Below are 8,382 nucleotides of genomic sequence, written 5' to 3'. Positions count from 1 at the left end.
CATAGACTTGGACATTCCTCCCGATTTGCTGCGCGAACATCTTGTTCATTAGCCTCTGGTATGTTGCCCCCGCATTCTTCAGGCCGAATGGCATTACTTTGTAACAGAATAGTCCTTGGCTGGTTACGAACGAAGTCTTCTCCTGATCGGCCTCGTGCATGCGGATCTGGTTATAACCCGAGAAGGCGTCCATGAAGCTTAATAATTGGTGTTGAGCCGTCGAGTCTACTAGGACGTCGACCCTTGGGAGGGGGTAGCTATCTTTAGGGCACGCTTTGTTAAGATCGGTGAAATCCACGCACATCTGCCACTTGCCGCTCGGTTTCTTTACCATTACCACATTCGCCAGCCAATCGGGATAGTAGACTTCCCTGATGAAACTTGCCTCTTGGAGTTTGCGGACCTCTTCTGCTATTGCTTGGTCTCGTTCCGGTGCGAACACTCTCTTCTTTTGTCGGACGGGTGGAAATGAGGGCAATACATTCAATTTGTGTACCATGACCGAGGGATCTATTCCTGGCATATCGTCATGGCTTCAGGCGAACACATCCTTATTGCTCCTTAAGAAAGCTACGAGCTCTTGACGGATTGCGGGTTTGGCAAGCGTTCCGATCTTGGTGGTTCTGTCCGGATTGGAACTGTCGAGAGTTATCTCCTCCAGCCTCTCTGTGGGTTCTGCCATCGTTCGGTGCTCTTCTATGCTCAAGGCTTGGATTTGGTCTTGCATTTCCATCATAGCTACGTAGCATTCTCGTGCGGCAACTTGACTTCTGCGTAGCTCTCCTATCCCATACTCCGTTGGGAACTTGATCATTAGGTGGTAAGTTGATGTTACCGCCTTCCACGAGTTGAGCGTAGGTCATCCAAGAATAGCATTGTAGGCGGACGAACAATCGACCACCAAGAATGTCACGTTCCTGGTGATTTGTTGGGGGTAATCTCCTATCGTCACCGGTAACGTTACCGAGCCCAAAGGGAATACCCTACTCCCTCCGAAACCAACGAGCGGAGCATTTGTCGGTATCAGCTGCTCCTTGTCAATCCTTATTTGCTGGAATGCCGGATAGTACATGATATCGGCCGAGCTGCCGTTGTCGATCAACACTCGGTGCATGTTGTAGTCTCCTGTTCGCAGGCTGACGACGAGGGCATCGTCGTGTGGATGGTGTAGGCGCCGTGCATCCTCTTCCGAGAACCAAAAAACATGGCCTTCTCTTTTTGCTATCTTTGGCACTATGCCCGTCAGCTGGACATTCTGCACCATCCGAAGGTATGTTTTGCGAGCCTTTTTTGACGATCCGGCCGCAGCCGTTCCTCCGATTATCATTCTTATGTCCCCTAATGGGGGTCTTGGCCGCCCGTCTTCTCGGCGGGGGTGTTGTTCTTATGGGGGTTGATCCGTTCTTCCCTTGTTGACGAACTTCTGCAGCTTCCCTTGTCGGATAAGGGCTTCGATTTGTTGCTTCAAGTCGTAGCAATCGGCCGTGTCGTGGCCGTGGTCACGATGGAAGCGGCAATATTTGTCTCTGGACCTTTTGCTGGGATCACTCTTCAGCTTTCCTAGGAACGTCAGGGACCCTTCGTCCTTAATCTGCATTAGGACTTGGTCTATCGGCGCGGTTAACGGGGTGAAACTTGTGAATCTTCCGCCCATGGGTTTTGGACGTCTGTCCTCCCTTCGGTCTCCCATCCTTCCCTTTTTCCGCCCCTGGTCCTGCCGGGGATCCTCTTGTCTGTCTCTTTTCTTGGGTCTATCTTCTCGGGCTAGTAGCGCGTCATCGGCGTTCATATATTTGGTGGCCCTGTAAAGCACCTCCGACATGGTCTTAGGATCGTTTTTGTACAAGGAGAACAAAAACTTACCCCCCTTCAGCCCATTCGTGAATGCTGCTACCAATATTTTGTCGTCGGCCTCGTCGATCGAGAGCGCTTCCTTATTGAAGCGTGATATGTAGGCTCGCAACGTCTCCTTCTCTCGCTGCTTGATATTCATTAGACAAGCCGTGGATTTTCTATACCGATGTCCTCCGATGAAGTGCGTAGTAAATTGAGCACTCAGTTCCTTGAAGGTGCTGATGGAGTTGGGTGCTAGCCGACTGAACCAAATCCTTGCTGCGCCCTTTAGGGTTGTAGGAAAGGCCCTGCATATAATCGCGTCTGCCACTCCCTGAAGGTGCATCAGGGTCTTGAAGGTCTCTAGGTGATCTAGAGGGTCCTTTACTCCGTCATAACTATCCATATTTGGCATTCGGAACTTATTCGGCAGGGGGAAGGAGTTGACGGATATCGTGAATGGCGAGTCAGTCCGGTTGACGAGGTCGTCAAGATCACTTGACACTCGACCCTTGAGAGCATTCATCATTACATCTATCTATTCCTTCATCACCTGCATCTCCGCGATGAAGGATTGTGGAACCGTCTCCGTCGGGGAAGGGATGTTAATGTCCCGTCGCACTGGTCTGCTCGGGGCGTTACTCTCCTGTTGTCCGTCCTGATTTCTCCTCTCAGCACTGGTCCCTTCTTGATCCTCTCCTTGGTTATTGACCGCCGCATTCTTTTGGTTCAGCTGCTCTTCTAGGTCGTGGTTTTGTTTGGTGAGGCGCTCCACGGCTGTGGCGAGCGTCCTGACCTGTTTCTCAAGGGCAGTCGTAGGGGCTTCTTCTTCTTGAACGTCGTTCGTGGTTGCCATTGAGCGAGTGAGTACCATGTAACTCTTTTGTCTAGGAAGTGATCGATTTCCCACAGACGGCGCCAACTGATGACGTTGAAAATTGTCACCAATAGATCACACCGTACTCGCGACTCAAAGCGAACCTGCACGACAAGAACAATCGAAGAAAACCTTTAGAGAGCACCGGTGTGGTGCCGGCCTAACACTCTCCGAAGGTCAAGTCAGAATTCGTCGTTTCACTTTTAGAGCGCAAGAGAGGGTCAATTAATCTTACCTTGATTTCCGAGAATGTCAGTCCTTTTATAGTGGTGGAGAGGTGGCTTTTCTTCTTGACCTCCAGATCTTTCCAATGTGGGACTATAGTGGTGGAGAGGTGGCTTTTCTTCTTGACCTCCAGATCTTTCCAATGTGGGACTCTGATACCAATTCTCCAAAATGTGGTGAGCAACGATTTCCCTTTTTGGATCTTAGTGTTTTTCTAGGCGATAGAGATTTCGGATCATGGGCCCATACTGCGTCTGTCATTGATGGGCTTTCACAGCGCATGGGACCATCTTTACACAGGTCCAATAGTCCCAATCCGTCAGGCCCATTAAGGTAGGCCCAACAGGCTCTATATTTTATCATCTTCATTTTCCTTCTTAATGAGCCAAATTTTTTCATATTTAAAATTTTTAATTAAGAAGTTTTATTTTATGATTTCTGGAATTAGTGTACTGTGCCTCTTTAATACTCGATTCCTAATAGCGTTATAATCTCCTTTCAAGTTTTTTGAAGATAATAAATTCCAGCTTAAAATCCTAAATAGCCTAATACACATCTTTCAATAAAATAATATTCAATGTGGTATTCAATTCACCTTTTAATTCTAATGGTCTTTCAATTTTTTCCTGTCAACTTACATTAGACTTATGCTATTATTTCGAAGAGCTCAAGCTCAAACGATCAGGGTTTGTAAAATACCAACTGATCCCATTACCTACAGTTCTGGCATTCCATATTCGATAATTCCCTTTCTAGAAAATTATGATTTCCACCAAAAAAAAAAAAAAAAAAAAAGAAACTTCTACTCTTACTGCCAATGTAAAGAAAGACCTGGTTTCTGTATTCTCAGTATTGCCATATGTAGAGTGAGGCTACTTAATTAGATAACGTTGTTTGAGGAAAGCTAATGCTATCATCTCATATGTCACACTACTCATCTAGACCTGGATGTTTTCTACTTCATTAGATTGAACTTTGAACTCAGTTGGGAAAAATCAGGTAGATTCATCAACATCTGTTCAATATGAATCATATCAGCATGACATAGTAGTGAGTTTTGAGTTTAAAGTGGCGGCTTTCTTGGCAAATTGGTCCAATTATTTTTCTCTTTCGATTTTTTATCTATGGTTATCGAATGAAATTGCTACATTCACTTGACTGATAGAGAATTTTAGGAGTACGCCAAACGAAAAAGAAATAAAAGTAGATATAGGATTCTCCTATATCAAAATAACTTGTTCTGTGTTGAGTTACTTCTTGAGCCAAATAAATTACAAAGCACTTAAACCATGGTCACTCCATTGACATGCAAGCTCAATTGTTTGTGCAGGGAAAAGCACAAGGATTTGTGGCTGGGGTGGAATCATTATCAAGTTTGTTATCACCGCTTGTATCGAGTCCATTGACTTCTGAGTGGACTAACTCATCTTTTGTTTAATTGAGTGTTAGAATCAATTCATATGTATTGCTAACAAGTTAAATTGTTATTTCAGCATGGTTCTTACCTAGCAGTGCTCCTTTCAATTGCAAAGGTTTTAGTATTGTATGCACATCTATATGCATGGTAAGCACATACCCCCCCCCCCCCCTCCTTCCCTCTCTCTCTTAACTAACTCTGAATCTTAATCTCCTCATATGATTTCTTTATGTTTTGCTTGCCTGCTTGAACCTGGGGAACCTTCAAGCAATAATTCAGAGGATGACATTGAATCACCATTGCTAAGTGAGAGTTGATTGTTTGTACCAAGCTGATATAAATATTTGGGGTCTCTGCATAGAGCAATGTTGTAATTGTATTAGAGCAACTAAGCTTCCAATGTGTTTATCCCTTAGAAATTTTTCTTAAACTTTATGCACCCTTGAGCTACAGAGGATGACATTGAAGCTTCACCTCCAAGTGATATAGTTAATTGTTGTTTTTCCAAAGCATTTTGTAATAGCTTTTATAGGCGGTGATGTTATATTTGGCATCCCTAAAAGTGATATGCTTTCATGCACTCAATGGAGCTTTAGATTAAATGTTATGGTCTATCTCAACACCATGTAATGATGCAAGAGTTATCAGTAGATTATTGTATTGGTTTCTTTATATTAGTTCCCAAAGAATCGTGTCAAATCTATAGCATTTTTGGTAAACATTTAAGCATATATTAAAGGTTTATGGGTGGTTTCATCAAAGCTCGTGTGTGAGGCCATGAATCATCTTTTATAACCTTTTGATTTAATTTATTATGTTTTCTTAAGGTTATTTTTTGGCATAGAATGATGAAACATATTTTGGCCCATTTGCCCTTTAATTTTATTATATATATATAAAAAAAAATCTAAAGTATTTCTCTAACTCTAAGACAACAATAATGATATTTTAGAACTTATACAAAATCACAATCATTGGTTTTATTAAAATTGATAAACAATGACAATTTGAGCCATCCATGCCAAAGAGTCGCTTGGAAAGGTAGAGAGAATGAGAGACTAATACATACACTAAGGGCTCGTTTGGTAACAGTGTTTAAATATTGTTGTTTAGTTTTCAGTATTTTGAAAATACGTGTTTGAGTGTTATAGAAATACATGTCAGAAGTGTTATTGTTGTTTAAACACTGAAAATTGTTGTTGAAACAACAGTGCCAAACAACCCCTAAGACTCTTTATACAATCCATTTTTTTTTTTTTTATATCAAAATACAAATTTCAAATTTCAAAATATTTTAAAATATCTCAAATGCATAGAGGGCAAAAAGGAATGACATCTCAAATTGTTGTGGTGAGTTTCATAAATAGCCAAGAATGACATCTCAAGTATGGCATTTTATTTTGGAAGCATAATGTAATCGTGTTATTGATGATGACAGGTCATGTGACTCATACCAGATGCTTGGCAAAAAAGTGTGAAAAAATAAAAATAAAAATTAGTAGAAGTAAATAATCGAACTTTTATTAGATTAAAAAAAATATTAATAGAGTGCTAACCGAAAGATAATTTTAATTAATTGGGGGTATTTTGGTCATTTTTATGTTTTGAGAGTATTTCAGTCATTTTCTCAGTTTTAGGATCATTTCAGTAATTTTTTAGTTGAATTTCGGTCATTTTTTTAGTTTCTAAGGGTATTTTAGTCATTTTTTTAGGTTTTAAGGTCATTTTAGTAATTTTTTAGGTTCTAAAGATATTTCAGTAATTTTAAAGGAAATTGGGGGTATTTTGGTCATTTTTTTAGGTTTTAATGATATTTTAATCCTTTGACAGTTTCCAAGGTCATTTTGGTTACATATGACGTTGGTACTGCCTATGTGACGATGGAACTATCAAATGTGAGTAAAAATTAAAGTACCACAAAATGTAAGAAAAGTACGATTAAATAAAATGTTAGTACTGCCCAATGTGACAATGAAACCATCAAATATAGAAAAAAAAAAGGGAATTATTGAATGTGACAAAAGTACAACCACATGTGATATTGGTACTGTACAATGTGAGAATGGTATCATCAAATGTAAGAAAAAAAATAAGGAAACCACCGAATGTGACAAAAGTATAGTCACATATGATGTTGGTACTTCACAATGTGAGGATGGTACCATCAAATGTAAGAAAAAAAAATAAGGGAACTACCGAATGTGACAAAAGTACAGTTACATGTAATGTTGGTACTGCACAATATGAGGTTGATATCATCAAATGTGAGAAAAAAAATAAGGGAACTACCGAATGTGACAAAAGTACAATCACATGTGATGTTGGTACTACACAATGTGAGGATGGTACTATTAAATGTAAGAAAAAAATAAGAGAACCACCGAATGTGACAAAAGAACTGTCATATGTGATGTTGGAACTACACAATGTGAGGATGGAACTGTCAAATGTGAGAAAAAAGTAAGGGAATCACCCAATGTGACAAAAGAACTGTCACATGTAAAAGAGCAAATGCGATGTTGGTACTATTTAATATGACAATGGAACCATCGAATTTGAGAAAAAAAAAAAGAAAAATGAACCACTATATGTGACAAAAGAACATTCAAATTTGATATTAGAACTGCACAATGTGATAATGAAACTGTCAAAAGTGAGAAAAAAATAAAGGAACCACCGAATGTAACAAAAGAATTGTCAAATGTGATGTTGGAACTGTACAATGTAAGGATGGAATCGTCAAATGTGAGAAAAAAAAGTAAGGGATCCACCAAATATGAGAAAAGAACTATCCCGTGTGATGTTGGAACTGTACAATGTGAAGATGAAACTGTCAAATGTGAGAAAAAAGTAAGGGAATCACCAAATGTATGAAAAAACTGTCACATGTGATGTTGGAATTGCACAATGTGAAGATGGAACCGTTAAATGTGAGGAAAAAGTAAGGGAACCACTAAATGTGATAAAAAAACTGTCACATGTAATATTGGAACTGCACAATGTGACGATAGAACCGTCAAATGTGAGAAAAAAATAAGGGAACAACCGAATGTGACAAAAGAATTGTCACATGTGATGTTGGAAATGCATAATGTGAGGATAGAACCGTCAAATGTGATAAAAAAGTAAGGGAACCACCAAATGTGAGAAAAGAACTATCACATATGATGTTAGAACTGCATAATGTAAGGATGAAACCATCAAATGTGAGAAAAAAGTAACCTGGTATGGCAGATTATCTACTAGTGGGTATCGTAGCCCCCCCCCCCCCCTTTTTTTTTGGGTACCGTAGAATTACCCTCAAATTAAATATCTTCAACCATTTGCAATGAATGTTTTGTTATTCATACTTCCTTATTTATCATTTTATTTTGTGAGCCTAACTATGATGCTTAACTTACTTAATTTTTAATGAACACCTTTTTAAGAAAGAAAACAAATAAAAAAAGAACAAAATAAAAAATTAAATATGTGTCATTGAAGTTTCTATTAAGTAAAATTATAAATCTAGAAGATTTAAACCACTAATAAATTAGTGTTCTCTAGGTAACAAATAGAATATCATTCATCACAATTTTTACTTTCTAAGTATGACTAACACATAAAATTCAAAATACACAAAAAAAAATTTTGGGACATTAAATTTACATGAGACAGTTTAGATATTGCACAATGAAATATTCTAAGAGTCATAAGATTTTGTTAAGGTTTAACTAAAAGAATAATAGCAGGGACTATATACTTCTCTACAAAATATAAAAGAGGAAATTATTCAACTTTAAAGTTAGGGGATGAAACTACTTCAAACATAAAGGGGAAAAGTATTTTTTTCATATATATATTTTTTTTGATGTGATCCATAATTCTTTTTTGTTAGTAAAACTATGTGTTTTCTACTTTAACCAATGTGTAAAAAAAAAAAAGTTAGCCCAAGAAGACAGTTTGTAAAACTATGAATTTTGGCCCAACAAATTGGCTAAACAAAAAATAAAATTAAATAAATTAGGAACATAATAAATGTCACGATATT

The 8,382-nt window shown here is 38.7% G+C and overlaps 1 long non-coding RNA gene across 1 annotated transcript; it reads left to right on the top strand.

Moving 5' to 3' along the window:
• Positions 1-4,220: 4,220 nt before the first annotated feature.
• On the top strand, positions 4,221-5,029 carry LOC115954457. The gene is made up of 2 exons (XR_004083915.1): positions 4,221-4,499; positions 4,621-5,029. It is a non-coding gene; the product is annotated as an uncharacterized LOC115954457 (long non-coding RNA).
• Positions 5,030-8,382: the final 3,353 nt, after the last annotated feature.

The sequence above is a fragment of the Quercus lobata genome, chromosome 8 (genome assembly GCF_001633185.2).
Source record: "Quercus lobata isolate SW786 chromosome 8, ValleyOak3.0 Primary Assembly, whole genome shotgun sequence".
Taxonomy (NCBI): domain Eukaryota; kingdom Viridiplantae; phylum Streptophyta; class Magnoliopsida; order Fagales; family Fagaceae; genus Quercus; species Quercus lobata.
Note: the sequence above shows the minus strand (reverse complement) of the source record. Positions and strands in the feature narration are given on the sequence as shown.